At 43.2% G+C, this 13,438-nt stretch overlaps 1 protein-coding gene across 9 annotated transcripts in view; it reads right to left on the bottom strand.

Annotated features, from left to right (window-relative positions):
* Positions 1 to 13,438, bottom strand: part of LOC115237960 (zinc finger and BTB domain-containing protein 20) — a 110,906-nt gene that overhangs the window by 96,721 nt on the left and 747 nt on the right. For 2 of the 9 annotated variants that reach the window (XM_029811372.1, XM_029811387.1), the window contains exons 1-2: positions 12,949 to 13,103; positions 10,288 to 12,714 (exon numbers count right to left, since the gene is read on the bottom strand). The gene's annotated coding sequence lies outside the window, so the exon portion shown is untranslated. Of the gene's footprint in view, positions 1 to 4,674; positions 5,631 to 10,287; positions 12,715 to 12,948; positions 13,104 to 13,211; positions 13,428 to 13,438 lie in introns of those variants that run through there. The other 7 variants (XM_029811376.1, XM_029811375.1, XM_029811377.1 and 4 more) reach the window with 6 other exon arrangements.

Below are 13,438 nucleotides of genomic sequence, written 5' to 3'. Positions count from 1 at the left end.
TATATATATATAATTCGTATATATGATATTGTGTCTCTATTTTAAGGTGGGACTGTGACCTACAAATGAATGACGCGGATCGCTAATCTGATATTAATTATCACAGCTGCGCAACTTGACCTCCGCTTTCATTACTTACAAAGTTGAAGAGTTATAGTTGAGAGTTTAGTTTAAATATAAAATAATATTCAAAAATATATTACAAACATATACTATTTTGAGAGAAAGAAGTCGGTGAGGGCGATTACTTTCGTATTATGTAATAGATAAGTGAACCGCGTATTACTAGATTGTTTGATTTGTTGTAAAATAACTGTCGCGCATTCGTTGAATGTGCATACTGATACAAAAAAGAGGCTGCATGAGAAAAGCGGATACGTGTGCGGAATAAATTGGCAGATTTGAGTATATACGTGGTACGTGGTGTAGCGATAGCATACATTTTTGAAGGTCTACCGTTTCTACGTATGACGGAAAACTGCATGTTTTTATGATTTAAGAACTTATCGTCAATCTAGCATTCCCTGCTATATGCGATAGCGCAAATATTTGACCTACAGCAATAGAAAATTTTATAAAACGCTGTATGTTAATAATTTCATATTAAACCTTAAAATTTTGTAAAATGTTAAATTTTACGCAACTGTAAACTGAAACTTTTCTACGAGTATGTGTGACTCAGAGTATAAAAGTCTATCACTTTTTTTTAAATGATGTTATATCCAACTTGAAAATCCAAGATCGATACATCAGAATGTTATTTACATCTGTATTTCATAAATATTCATGAAGTTTCAAAACAGGATTCACATCATTTTTTTTTTTTTTTTTAAACTAAGCGCAGTCATATAATACCATATAATATTACTACACCATTGCTCAGTTTGCCATAACAGCGCAGCAATAATATCTCCAACAACAGCAGTTCGATGCCATCGTAGAGTGTAAACATTTAACGCGTAACGGATATAACGTTCCAAAGCATAATCGTGTCCGATTACCGCCAATCGGTTTTTCAATTATATCCTGCAGGCGTAATCTCTCGAATTACAGCAGCGGTATATACGAAACCGTCCATTATCCGCTTGTTTGCCGATTATCGACGATTCTTAGAGTGTTTAGGCACCTTTTCCATCGTCAATCGATAAAGTTCACAGTCCGTTCTTCCAGACTTGTTAACTTAAAACGTTTAAAAACTTGAATAAAAGAAAAACAATATCTATAAAATCTTATATTTAAATAAAAAAGTAAGTAAAATAAAAAATATTCTTGGATTTTATATAAAGATTTTTTTTTTTCTTTATCGTATATCTCCATTATATCATTTGTAGGCCCTATAAAAATATGAACATTAAAGTTCACTATTTGTAAGATACGCAACTGTATCCGATGATGTTGGCGTTGCATCATGGGTAAAAAAAAAATTACGATATTCCGATCAGTCGGATTTTTTTTATTTTTGTTTTTGGAAAAACCCCGGTTTCAACACGATGTCGAATGAAATCACAATATACAGTTTGCGTGACAAGAAAATCAAATGTAAGATAGGTGATCGCGAATGACGTCAAGTAGCAACTACTTTTCAAAGCATTTTCCAATTTACAGTCATAACCATAGTCGTGACGCAAGGTACGGTAACGCAATCCGTGCAGAAAAAAAGAGGTCGAAAGAGTTTTTCCCCTGCGATTAAAAGCAATTTAATCAATTTTCTGTGTTGACGCGAAGTCATCGTGTTGTATTACAATACTAAAACGATGTTACGGAATATAAAAAAAAGAAAATGATTACGTTGATTAGCTTCGCTGATATTTATTAGCGCTAATAGCAGTGAACTAAATTTTTTTAGAAGCTTCTATAAGAATATCACTCTGTAATAAACATCGTTTTGACGATGGAAAAAATTTAATTTTTCAAACTTCGAACATCACAATTATTTTCAGAACAATACGACTATCAAAAAAATACCGAGATAAGATTTACATTAAAATATTCGTAAATGTAGTTTTGAGAAAATACAAAGCTAAGAAAAATGGAACTTGTTAAAGAATATTCTTATCTTTTTTTCCCGCAATATTATTATTGCGTCGAAGTTATTCTTGGATCAATACTAGACGATATTCCAGAATAACGAGTTTTTCGTCCATCAAGACAAACAATATAAACAGAATGTAACAAGATATTATTATTACGACTTCAATTTATGCATCGCTCGCAAGACAAAAAGTAGACGTGCCTCGTCATTTTTCCCGGAAGTAAAAATCTACGCGTAAAAATAATCGCCGAGCTAACTAACGTTCTCGCAGTTTTATTGCGTGGCGAATTTCGTGGAAAAATCACACCGTTATAATCTCGATCCCCCTTCCTCGCGACGTCACGATGAGTCACCTCTCAAAATGATATTCCGTTTCGGGAAAAGAAAAAAACTACGCACAAATTGAGTCGCTTTTCGATTTCTCTCGCGCTTGCGAGGCTCGAAGAAAATTAGGCCACTTATCCGAATGAATGAACGAGAGGATCAGTCGCGCTGATGGACCCGGTTAACTAACGTTGATTAGAGAGAACTGAGAGACACGAGAATAAGATATAAGGGACGAGAGGAATAAATACATGTCGTCCCACTTGCCTGGCGTTAAATTTTGACGACGCTGACAAATTTGGAGTAGAACTTTTCACGCTGAATCTTCAAAAGATACCGGTCGACTTTTTAAACTCAATATTAAATATCGCAATTAAATATCGAAAGTATAAAAGAATCTGATTAAATCTGCAAAAATAAATTCCGCTTGAATTTAAATGAGTCGTATGATGCAGCATTATATTTTATCCAGCTAATATTGACAATATACATACTGAGATTGTCCATTCTATATTTATTGACGTTAACCGATAATGTATTGTTCAAAAGCATACATGCTTCAAATGTTACGCTTTGTATTCTTTATGTACCTTATTTTATATTTTATTGACATTTTTGAATATCGAGAATATCACGGAGTCTCTTTATATTGTGGGTTTAGCTGTGCGATATAAATAGGCCAGGAAAATTCAGCCGGCGACGATTAGCGCTCTTGGTAACGTCAGTAGCGTATATCGTGCAATCGATTTTAAGGATCTATTGCCCTCTCGATTGATTAATTTAAACAGCTGTCCTTTTCAAGATTGATATTTCGAACAAAAAGGGAATATTGAGTCGAACGTCGCGCTAATTGACGTCATTACAACGTTGTTGGTTCTAAAATAATACCTATATAATCTTTTATTTTGTTTGAGAATGCATTTGTCTCGATTGCATTTCTTCTACTATATATCGAAATAATGAGCACGAACCGCTCCATGAATGGATCTTTATATCACTCCCTGCGAGTATAGCCGGATATAATAATATACAAAAAATATACGTCGAATAGATTTTACTGTTGTGTCTCTCAAAAGTTTTAACTCTATCAAAATTGGATTAGACATCGAACACTACCATCTATCTGATAAAAATACCATGTATCCCTACATTTAATGCAGAAAGATTTGCGGATTTTCGTAGTATTGCACTTGTAGATTCGCATATGTATATATTTTATAATTTTGGGATAATTATTCTAGAGAGTAGAGTAGATTTTTTAAGGCCACAGGCCCCCGATATTGCTCCGCGTAATCGCGCGTTGGCGGGAAATAATTTCCCTCGGATTCATCTCGAAGCAAAGCAATAGCACGATATACGACACAGTCGTCGTACGCTTCCCGGAATAAATAAAGGACTTTAGAAACGCACGGGGGAAAAAGATTATTATGCCGCAACTCTCGTGCTGCGAAAATTATACGCGCGCGCAAAAAAAAGAAAACTAAGTCTTCGGGCCGTTTCCCCGCTAGTGCATCCTTCCTCCTCGAAGGAGCTTCTCAGGGCTCCGAAAGGAAGCGGGAAACGCGCAAGAAATTGCCTCAAACGCGACCGTATATGCGTACACGGAGACCGCACGCTCGCTTAGCGCCTCGAGGGCACCGCGTCGTGCGCGTTACGTTCTGACCCGTATTATTTTTCTCTCGTCGCGCGTGCCCCACTCCACCACGCTCGCTCGTTCTCGCACGTTCTCCCCTTCCGCTCCGTCTTGCCGAGCGCATGCACAAATTACGCAAAAACGGATAAACAACACGCGAGAGAGCGCGTCAATGAAGACGGAGCGGAGGGAGGGTTCGACCGCGCTTGACAGCGACGGGGGCTCGTTGTCATCCACGTCGGCTCGTCTTTCGCTGTCGGCGTCGCGCGTCGCGCGCGCAACACGACGCAACAGCGGTGAAATTCACGATCCTCCCGTGCACACGCTCGATGAACCACCGACAGGGGAAAGATACAGCGGAAGGGAGATTGAACGAACGGGAGAGGGAAAACAGACATAAAGAGAGAGAGAGAGAGAGAGAGAAAGGGGAAAATGAAAGAGAGAGAGATAGGGATACAACGCAGAATGAAAGGGAGAAGAGAGAAAGAGAGAGACGCCGATCAAACATGGCAGGCGATGCCATGCAGGCGGAAAAAAACAAGATTTAACGTGAGCGAACGAACGAGCGTGGCGTCGCGCAGAGAAAGGGGAGTGACGAGGGGGGCAGGGACGACGCGAGGGAGAATCGTAACGCGAGCGCGAAACGCGATACTCGAGAATTACGTAGATTTGCGTATGTACTCACGCTTTTCCCGCGGCGTTTGTCCGCCTCCGTAGTGTTGTATTCTCCGATGAAAACGTCGACGCGACCACGTTGTGCCAGGAGATGAGAGAATGTTGTAGCAGAAAAGCGTAGAACACGATGAATTGGCGGCGACGACGACGATGACGTTCACACACATGCGCACACACACACACACACACACGCGCGCGCGCCGGGGGTCACGCACTCTCTTTTCGTTCCGCTCCGCGCGCGACTTGTCTCTCGCCCGCGCGACAGAAAAACAACACCCGGCGTCCTTTTCCGTCCTGGTCTCCCGTTCCTCGTCTAACGCACAGGGGGGGGGGGAATGTATCTCTCCTTTTCACACGTTTGCTTGTCCTCCCTCTCTCTCTCTTTATTCACTCTTCCTCCCTGACGCGGGAAGCGACGAATGAACGAAAGTAAAAAAAAAAAACAAAAAAACTAAACCGGCACCAACAACGCGCGTTAATACGCGGCGAGTATAGTATACACAAACGCCTAATATTGTCTATCCTTTTTTTTCCTCTTGGAACAACTGTCAGGTATTACGAGGATAACGCGCGACGCGGCATATGCGACGTGCTTCATGTGTTTCACGCACGAGACTCCTATCTCACTCTCTCGACGCGTGAGTGGACGATGACAGTGGCGACGACGGGTAACGACGACGAAACGACGATCAAAATGGCGTTTGCTGGATCGCCCGCACGCGATCAGGTGGAAAATGCCGGAATGCCACCGCTAGGAAACATCGACTGACTGCCGAGGTCCGCGGCCCTAAGTGGTTTGACGTTAAGAACAGAACAGAATGGGCGAGAACGTGTAAGAGAGACGGACGCAAGACGACGAGTAGAGGGAGCGAGTGAGACGGAGAAGGAAGACGCGCGGAGAAGCAGGAGGTAGCGACTGTCAGTGCGAGAGAGACCACGGTTCGGCTGCGACTGAGTGGTGGGGGAGATGGCGCGCAAGTAGGGATAGGGGAAACGCGCTCATCCCCACCCGGTCGCGTTCAACAGCTGCGCGCTCGGGTGATTCCGACTACGACCGATTGATCCCGATCGCGCGGAAGCAGGACCGTCAACGCGCGCGTCGTAAAATTTTCTTTTCCTGTTTATATATGAGATTTCGCATCGCGTGCGCTATTACGAAGCTGTTACATACGTGACGCGTTACTGTTTTTTTTAAATATATATAATACGCGGACGATACGAAATCTTTACGCGTCTCTCGTAGGAATTTTGAGAGAATAGGCTTAACACAAAACAAAGCAGTGTTCCCTTTTCGTCCGTCTCGAGATGCATTCCCGCGAATATAGACTTGCTTGCATATCAAGGATATTCTCTTTGCTCGCTCACTCTAAGGCGGTCGTGGGTGGTTCGCGCGCCGTTTCTTCCCTCTCCGGCTCTCCTCGCGCCTCCGTTTCCTCGGCCGATGCGCTTCGCGCGCTTCGTTCACCCGTCTCGCGAGGAATTTCTAAAAATCAATATACGCGTGCGAGGAGGCGAGAGGCGAAAAAAAGGAAAAAAAAAAAAAAAAAGAATATTCGATATTCCATTCGCCCTGGCTCTTCTCCTTTTTCCCCCCGATGCATCTATCAGTTTTTCTTTCGTTTTTTTTCTCCCGTTATTCTCCCGCGAAGCGAATCGCGCGCAGTCGGCCTGTCTCTCTCTTTTTCTCTCGTAATCACGAACGATCGGTAGAGAGAACGAGAGAAATATAGAGATATTATATAAAGAAAGAGACCGATCGGTTTCAAGGAAGAGGACTCGGAGGAAGTCTGGGCGAGGAGAGTCCGGTGGAGGCGCGGGAGAGTTTATTTTCTCAGAAACGCGCCGCGTTTGGCATATCTCTCTCTGCCTCTTCTTCTCCCATCGCCTCCGAATAAATTCATTCAGACGTTCTCGCTCGTTTACTCGCTCGCACGCGAATCTTCCTCTCCCCCGTCTCCATCTTCCCATCATGCCGCATCGCCTACACGATGCACACGCGAATAGCAATTAAACGGATTAACGATATTTTACATATTCGGCTGAACAATGTAATTCGCATCTCGGCCGCGTTTAATTGGCGGAGATGCGACGGAATCGAGGAACCCTCGGGATCGCGTCTCGTGAGAAAATCTAGTCGGATCACGCGAGAATCGCGGTCTGTTTTAACTATACTCGGGTCTCGTGACTCGTGTCATTCTTTTTTCACATCGATCTCTTTTTATAATTTACCGGAACGGTCTTTTCAGTCGTCTCTCTATTATTTAATAGTGAGATCATGCGTCACTCGAGAATTACTCAGCACTGAAAACTGTAGTGGGCAGTTAAGCTTCTAGAGAGCGTAAGCGGATAACGCGATGTTATTTTACGCGATAGACTTCAACAGGAATTTAATTTCAAGGTTGAGCATTTACAACAGTAAAGATTATTCCGAAAACTATGTTGGAAATTTCAGAGGGACATCTGTGTCGACAAATTTGGAGCAGCTCTCATTTTGAACCGCTTTGATTACTCCAAATTCATCGCAAAGCATTCCTCCGAGACTCCATTGCATTACCAATGAGATGGGCATTCTGTTCGCCCATTAAAATTATGAGCCAGAAACGGAATTGTTAGGCTAAGTTGTTCGCCGATCACAAAACTGTCGATGCAATCGGGCCGGAGAGAGATATCGCGACCGGATTCTGTTCGATTGTTCGATTCGCATACGCTTTCACCTTTCTACTTTGGACCCGATGCTCTTTTTACGCGTTTAGAATCGATGTTTCGAAGCGATACTACTCGATCCCTCTCATGAGATTCTGAGAGAAGGCCAAGAAATGCGCAATTTTGTAAATGTTTTATTCAGGTTTTCGAGAATTAATTTTGCCCTCATTGATCTGTTATATTAAATAAAACATGACTAACGAGGAAAAATAATTCACAAAACTCTTTTTTACTTGAATAAAAAGCTATTAAACGAATTATTTTTAAATAATTAAATTATTGCATCGAGAGATATACATATAAAATTGTATTAAATCGCTTTAATAAACTATTATAATAAATAATGAAATCTTCTTTTTCAACAAGCTTCTTTCACATATCAATTATAATATTATATATATAGCCTTTATAAATATAACTTAAGATTTAAATATATTTCGTAAAAACGTTTTCAGAGATAGGGGAAGGGAATACCAAAAGAATATTATTTAAAAAATAGAGTAATCGCAGCGTACAAAACGCATCTTAAAACTGCACGAATTCGCTTCTGATTCTCCAAAGGTTAAGAATGCGACAAGAAATTCTGGATTGATATATCCTTCTTTGATCTTTATAAAAGGGAAAATGTCGCGTTTCTCTCTTATCATGGTAACTGGCTTAGAAGGACGGAATGGGAGGACGAGAGAACGAGAAATAAAGCGTGTACTCTGGGCGATGCGGTTTCCACGGATCGCCTTGTAGAAGCCGCGATCGAATGAGATTAAAAGGGAAATTATTCGTTTCACCCCTTGTTTCCCAAAACGTTTATCTTGAGTATTAGATCAAGATCCAATGATTATCTTCCGAAAGTTTCATTGAACCGCGAGATTAAACGGGCGAGATTCGAGTGATTTCTGACAAACGCTTCTTTTCTTCAAAGACGAGGTTCGATTTTCTCTCAAGCTCTCGGATAAAAGCTACTTAGAGCTTACTAATTTAAATTTATATTAGTTTAATTTTCGGTATTACAAAAGCGCGCCAATCAATCTCGCTTATTCCATAGCGACAGAAACGGCGTATTTTTTTCGCATACTCGTAATGTCAAAAAATTAATTCCACGAGAGAGAGATACATCGGATTTATTTCCTGATTTCAAATAGAATCGAAAATCGCAAGAATGGTTACGTCTTACGGTTGATTGTTAGTGCAGATGCAGCGGGACTGAGTTATTGCGGTCACACACTCTAGGATCGTAAACTCACGTCGACATGATTAAAGGTACGGCACTACTTAGCACAGCGTATATTCTAAGGAGGCTTTCATTCCGCAAGGGAGTGCCGATAATGAAAGTGTACGTGCACAGTTGAGAACATATGTATATATATATATAATGGTAATTAACGCATATATATGTATAATATATATGTATATATCATACAATACACCCTAACCACAAGTACTCGCCCCTGAGTTTATATGAGTAATTGTCTGTGAGGGTCTATTTCTTTCTTTTTTTTTTTTATTTGATAAAATTAACCAAGCTAGATAGTAAAATAGCCGAAGCGTTGGTTTCGTGTGCGCTGGGGAAACCGGAGTGAGAGAAAGAAATATATATGTATACGTGTATATCGGCTGGACCAAATATAACGTATCGCAGCCGCAGAATGTGACACAGCACAGCCTCGAAAAAAAAAAAAAAGAAAAAAAAAGTTGGGAGCCGACACTAAAGGTCGAAGACCGGACTATGTGCCAGTGTGTATGTGTGTGTATGTTGTAAAAGGGGAAATGATAACAGCGAATCAGCAGTTCATAATTATCGCAACGAAAATCGCCCTGGCAATCGGCAACGCTGCATGTTTCTCTCCGCGTATAGGAAAAGAAGAAAAAAATAAAAGGCCGACAAGAGATCGATTTCCTGTGCCGCAATACATAGAGCCGAGTGTACATTAAGTCGCCAAGTAGAGTGGCGTTTCGACGACAGAAAAAAAAAAAAAAAAAAAAAAAAAAAAAAAGGGAAAAAGAAAAATAGACGGGAGAGAGAACAAGAGATCGATTTCCTGTGCTGCACAGCTACCGTCGAGTTGCATTCAGAATCTTGTTTTATATGAAATGCCGCGATTAATAGAGCAGTCAATTTTGTATCACAGAGTATTCTTTTTCACGGAACCGGAATGTAATCTCGTCGAGATCACATATTTCGATGCTGAGCGTACGCCAAAGTACTTTTTTTTCGCATTGGTAGTCGGTATCGAAAATTGAACTCGAGATTATACCGAGATTTCGATGCCCCGAGTCGACTTGCAATGTGCAACATCCGTCAGCCAACCACCGTCGATCGTGCGAGAACATTTCACTCGATATTTGCGGAATACCGAAGGAGATGTATTAGTTATCGCACTCGTGCATGTGTGTATGGCATAGTTTCGAAGGATCGAGGACCGATATGATTTCGGGAAGTTTAGATTTCGATGCTACAGACACGAAAATGATCCCTCGTAGATCGATTTCACTCGGTTTATCTTTTACCGTTTAATATCGCTGACTCTTCGTTTCTCTTCACCGAAGACGAAGACTCGATTAGATCACGGTTAAAATAACGCTTGTGAAACCGACCGTGATATTCGTGACGATAGAAACGCAATGGTTAACGTGCGTGCCAGGCTCGTTTGCTCGTGTCTGTCGCATCGAAGATTCAACTCACCAAAGTCACGCAGGTTTTCGATCGTCGACTCTGGAGATCCAGATTTTCGATCGCCGGGAAATCGCACACCTACTTGCAATTCTCGGATGCTGTCGCTGCTGCTCGAACGGAGTGCTGGGAGAACAGTGCTTGCGAGAGAGGCGAAAAACAAGTACAAGTAGTAGTAGAAGAGGAAGAAGAAGAAGAAGAAGAAGAAGAAGAAATAGAGAATAATCGGCGTTACCTGCACGCTGAACTCACCAGGGGCCCCTGCCAGGGGAATCGGCCTGTTGGTCCCGACCGGAAGCGTCCGGGAAGTCGCGATGGAGAACGTTCAGCCAATCCCGCGCCACCTCCTTTAGCGTGCGGGGGCTTGGGATTGGCTGCTACTCAGCCTCAAGGCCGCTGCTGATGCTCTTCGCTCCTTCTGCCCTTCTCTCAACAGGCCCCGAGTGTGTTGTGTACTACATGGCCGTGCGCGGGGCTCAGCGGAGAACAGCAATCGGGGTGGCGACTCCGCGATTCCGCCGCTCTGGAAAAATTGCTGGCGCTTCGATCGGATTGTCGAATGCCGCGACGGCGAAGAAGCGGCGGAATTGCCGGGTCTCTCACAACCCGACGGACGGAGGAAAGTGCGTCTTTGGCTGATGCGTGTCTTTGTCGATCGGCACTGCCGAACGAGAGAGCCTCGTGTCACGCTCACGCCAGCACGATATCCAGTGTATACTCTTTTGCACCCGTTAATGTTCCGATATATCTGGCAAATTTCTGAATACTCCATAATATATTACCATCATTATTCATTACTCTATCACAAATGTGTACGTGTGTTCCTGTGAAAAATATTATATAACTGTTAAATTTTAAATAATTGTATGATACATATATATATTCAAGCGAAAAGAGAGTAAAATATAACGAAATGAATCGTATGAATCCGTTCGCATACGCAATATTAACGAATATTCAGAAATCTAGATAAACAGGACTTTAAAAATATTCACTGGATATATGTGCTATATGTGTGATATTCAAAGGACACTCAAGAATGCCCATTGAATATCTGAGTTGTACCGCATTTTCATATAACAGGATGGGAGGAGAAAGGGCTGCCATTCTTACTGGCTATTTTTTTCCATGACTTCTTACTATCTATCATCCGCGTATCGATCCATGTCGACGACGCCGATATACAAGTGCGTCGGATAAAGATCAGAATAGCAAGCCGATCATTAATCTACGATGCCAGATTGGAATATAGGTTGGAAAAAAAAAAACTTACAATTTTGTCGCTACGTGTGCAATCAGTATATTGATGCGTAATTATAGGCCAAATCGTTCCTCGATGGGAGAACTCGCATAATTTTGCAAAAGGCGTCGTTTAACAATGCGTAAAATGGGATCTCAGCATGGATGCGTCGGATGCATCTCAAAATAGCGTAGCGTGAAGCAGCGTGTTGCGCAAGACGACGCTTCAAGCTGGGATATCTCGGTGCAATTGAATTTTCATTTATCAATAAATTGTAAGATTAAATATTTATGATAGAGAATAAGAAAAAAATTCAAATTTATTATGTCGCAAAAGATTGCTGTATAAAAGATTGAAGCAACGAGCGTCGCGACACGCAACTACGCCTTCGTTCGTGCTCCGTTAATTGATCGGGTCAGCTGTTAAATTTAGTTTATGAAACGATATACAAGTATATATCTGGACGCGATATACGAGAAGGCCCGGAAATCGCGCGCTTCCTTCCGCGACTACGAGTTTTTTTTATTAAATATCATTAGATGTCTTAAGCTATTTCAGTCATAATAGCGCGAAAAAACTTTATAAAAACTAATCTTCACGACATGTACATGTAACAAGATTAACGATATTATAATTATAAATATATAACTTTACAAAAATATCGACTATTGAATTAATTTCCCACACCTGTTAGCCTGATAATGATGGACGCCCTTATTAGTCACCAAGGAAGAACGCAGCTTCGGGTACATCACGTATAAGTGTATGTAACGTACGACAATTGGCCATGTGTGTGCACGATTCACGAACGGATGTCGACGATGGTCGGCCCTCTTGTGAACGAAGGGGCGAGAGGGGGTGGATACGGGTGCCTGTGCCTGCCAGCCAGCCAGCCAGCGAGTTGCCCTCCTGGATATTCGTCCACGACGATGAAAAGGCAGCGTAATTTCTCTCCCTTCCTTACTCGGGCCGCGTGCGGGGGTGATTTTCGGGGAGGCAAAATTCCAACTTCCAACTGTTGCGCAAATACCGTGGCGCAAACGCGGTTTCGAAGGCGTGGCGATCGACAAAGGGCCCGGAAACGGCCGATAACGCGCCGTTTCCCATACCCCCTTTTTTTTTAATCAGTCTCTCTCTCTCTCTCTCTCTCCTTTCCTCTCACTCACCCTTCTCTGTCTATCCCCGGTCTTTTCGTTCCTTTTTTTTCGCCGCCTCGTTACGCACCACCTACGGCGTAGGAAGCAGCCTGGCCGCGGAATAAACGAGTTAACGTGCCTCGCTCCAGTCGGGAACGCGGGACTCACGATCGTTCGAAGAGGGAGGTGGAAACGAAGGAGGGTAGTGATGGTAGTGGTGGTGGTGATGATGGTGGTGGTGGTGGTGGCGGTGGCGGCAACATCCAAGGAGAGGCCTCCTTGACGGGCAAATGGCACGAGCGTCTGGAATCCGAGATACACAATCTTTATCACAGTTGCTGCTAAGAGGGATGTCGCTCGCTTTATCGCCTCCGATGCGTTTACTCCCTTTCTCTCTCTCTCTCTCTTTCACGACCACACACACACGCATCTCTCATCCCTCTTTTTACACACACACGCACACATACATTCTCTCTCTCTCTCTCTCTCTCTCTCTCTCTCTCTCTCTCTCTCTCTCGACGCATTTTCCCGACGCACCACGCACGATAGAACGGACGCCGCCGTTCCCTCCGTCGGACGACAAAAAGCCGGACGCGCTAACCTAGAAAGCGACGCCCCGCCGTGAGGCGATCAGCCACCTCGTTCTCCTCCTCGTAGTCTTCATCCTCGTCCGTCGTGGCACGATGCACTGCGCGATCGATCCTCTCTTTACACACACACGCACACACACACTCACACTCTCTCTCTCTCTCTCTCTCTCTCTCTCTCTCTCTCTCTCTCTCTCTCTCTCTCGCGCTTACTATCGAGACTGCTCGACGCATTTTCCCGACGCACCACGCACGATAGAACGGACGCCGCCGTTCCCTCCGTCGGACGACAAAAAGCCGGACGCGCTAACCTAGAAAGCGACGCCCCGCCGTGAGGCGATCAGCCACCTCGTTCTCCTCCTCGTAGTCTTCATCCTCGTCCGTCGTGGCACGATGCACTGCGCGATCGATCCGTCGCGAGAATTTATTGCCTCTTTCCC

The sequence above is a fragment of the Formica exsecta genome, unplaced genomic scaffold (genome assembly GCF_003651465.1).
Source record: "Formica exsecta isolate Colony F162 unplaced genomic scaffold, ASM365146v1 scaffold314, whole genome shotgun sequence".
Taxonomy (NCBI): Eukaryota; Metazoa; Arthropoda; class Insecta; order Hymenoptera; family Formicidae; genus Formica; species Formica exsecta.
Note: the sequence above shows the minus strand (reverse complement) of the source record. Positions and strands in the feature narration are given on the sequence as shown.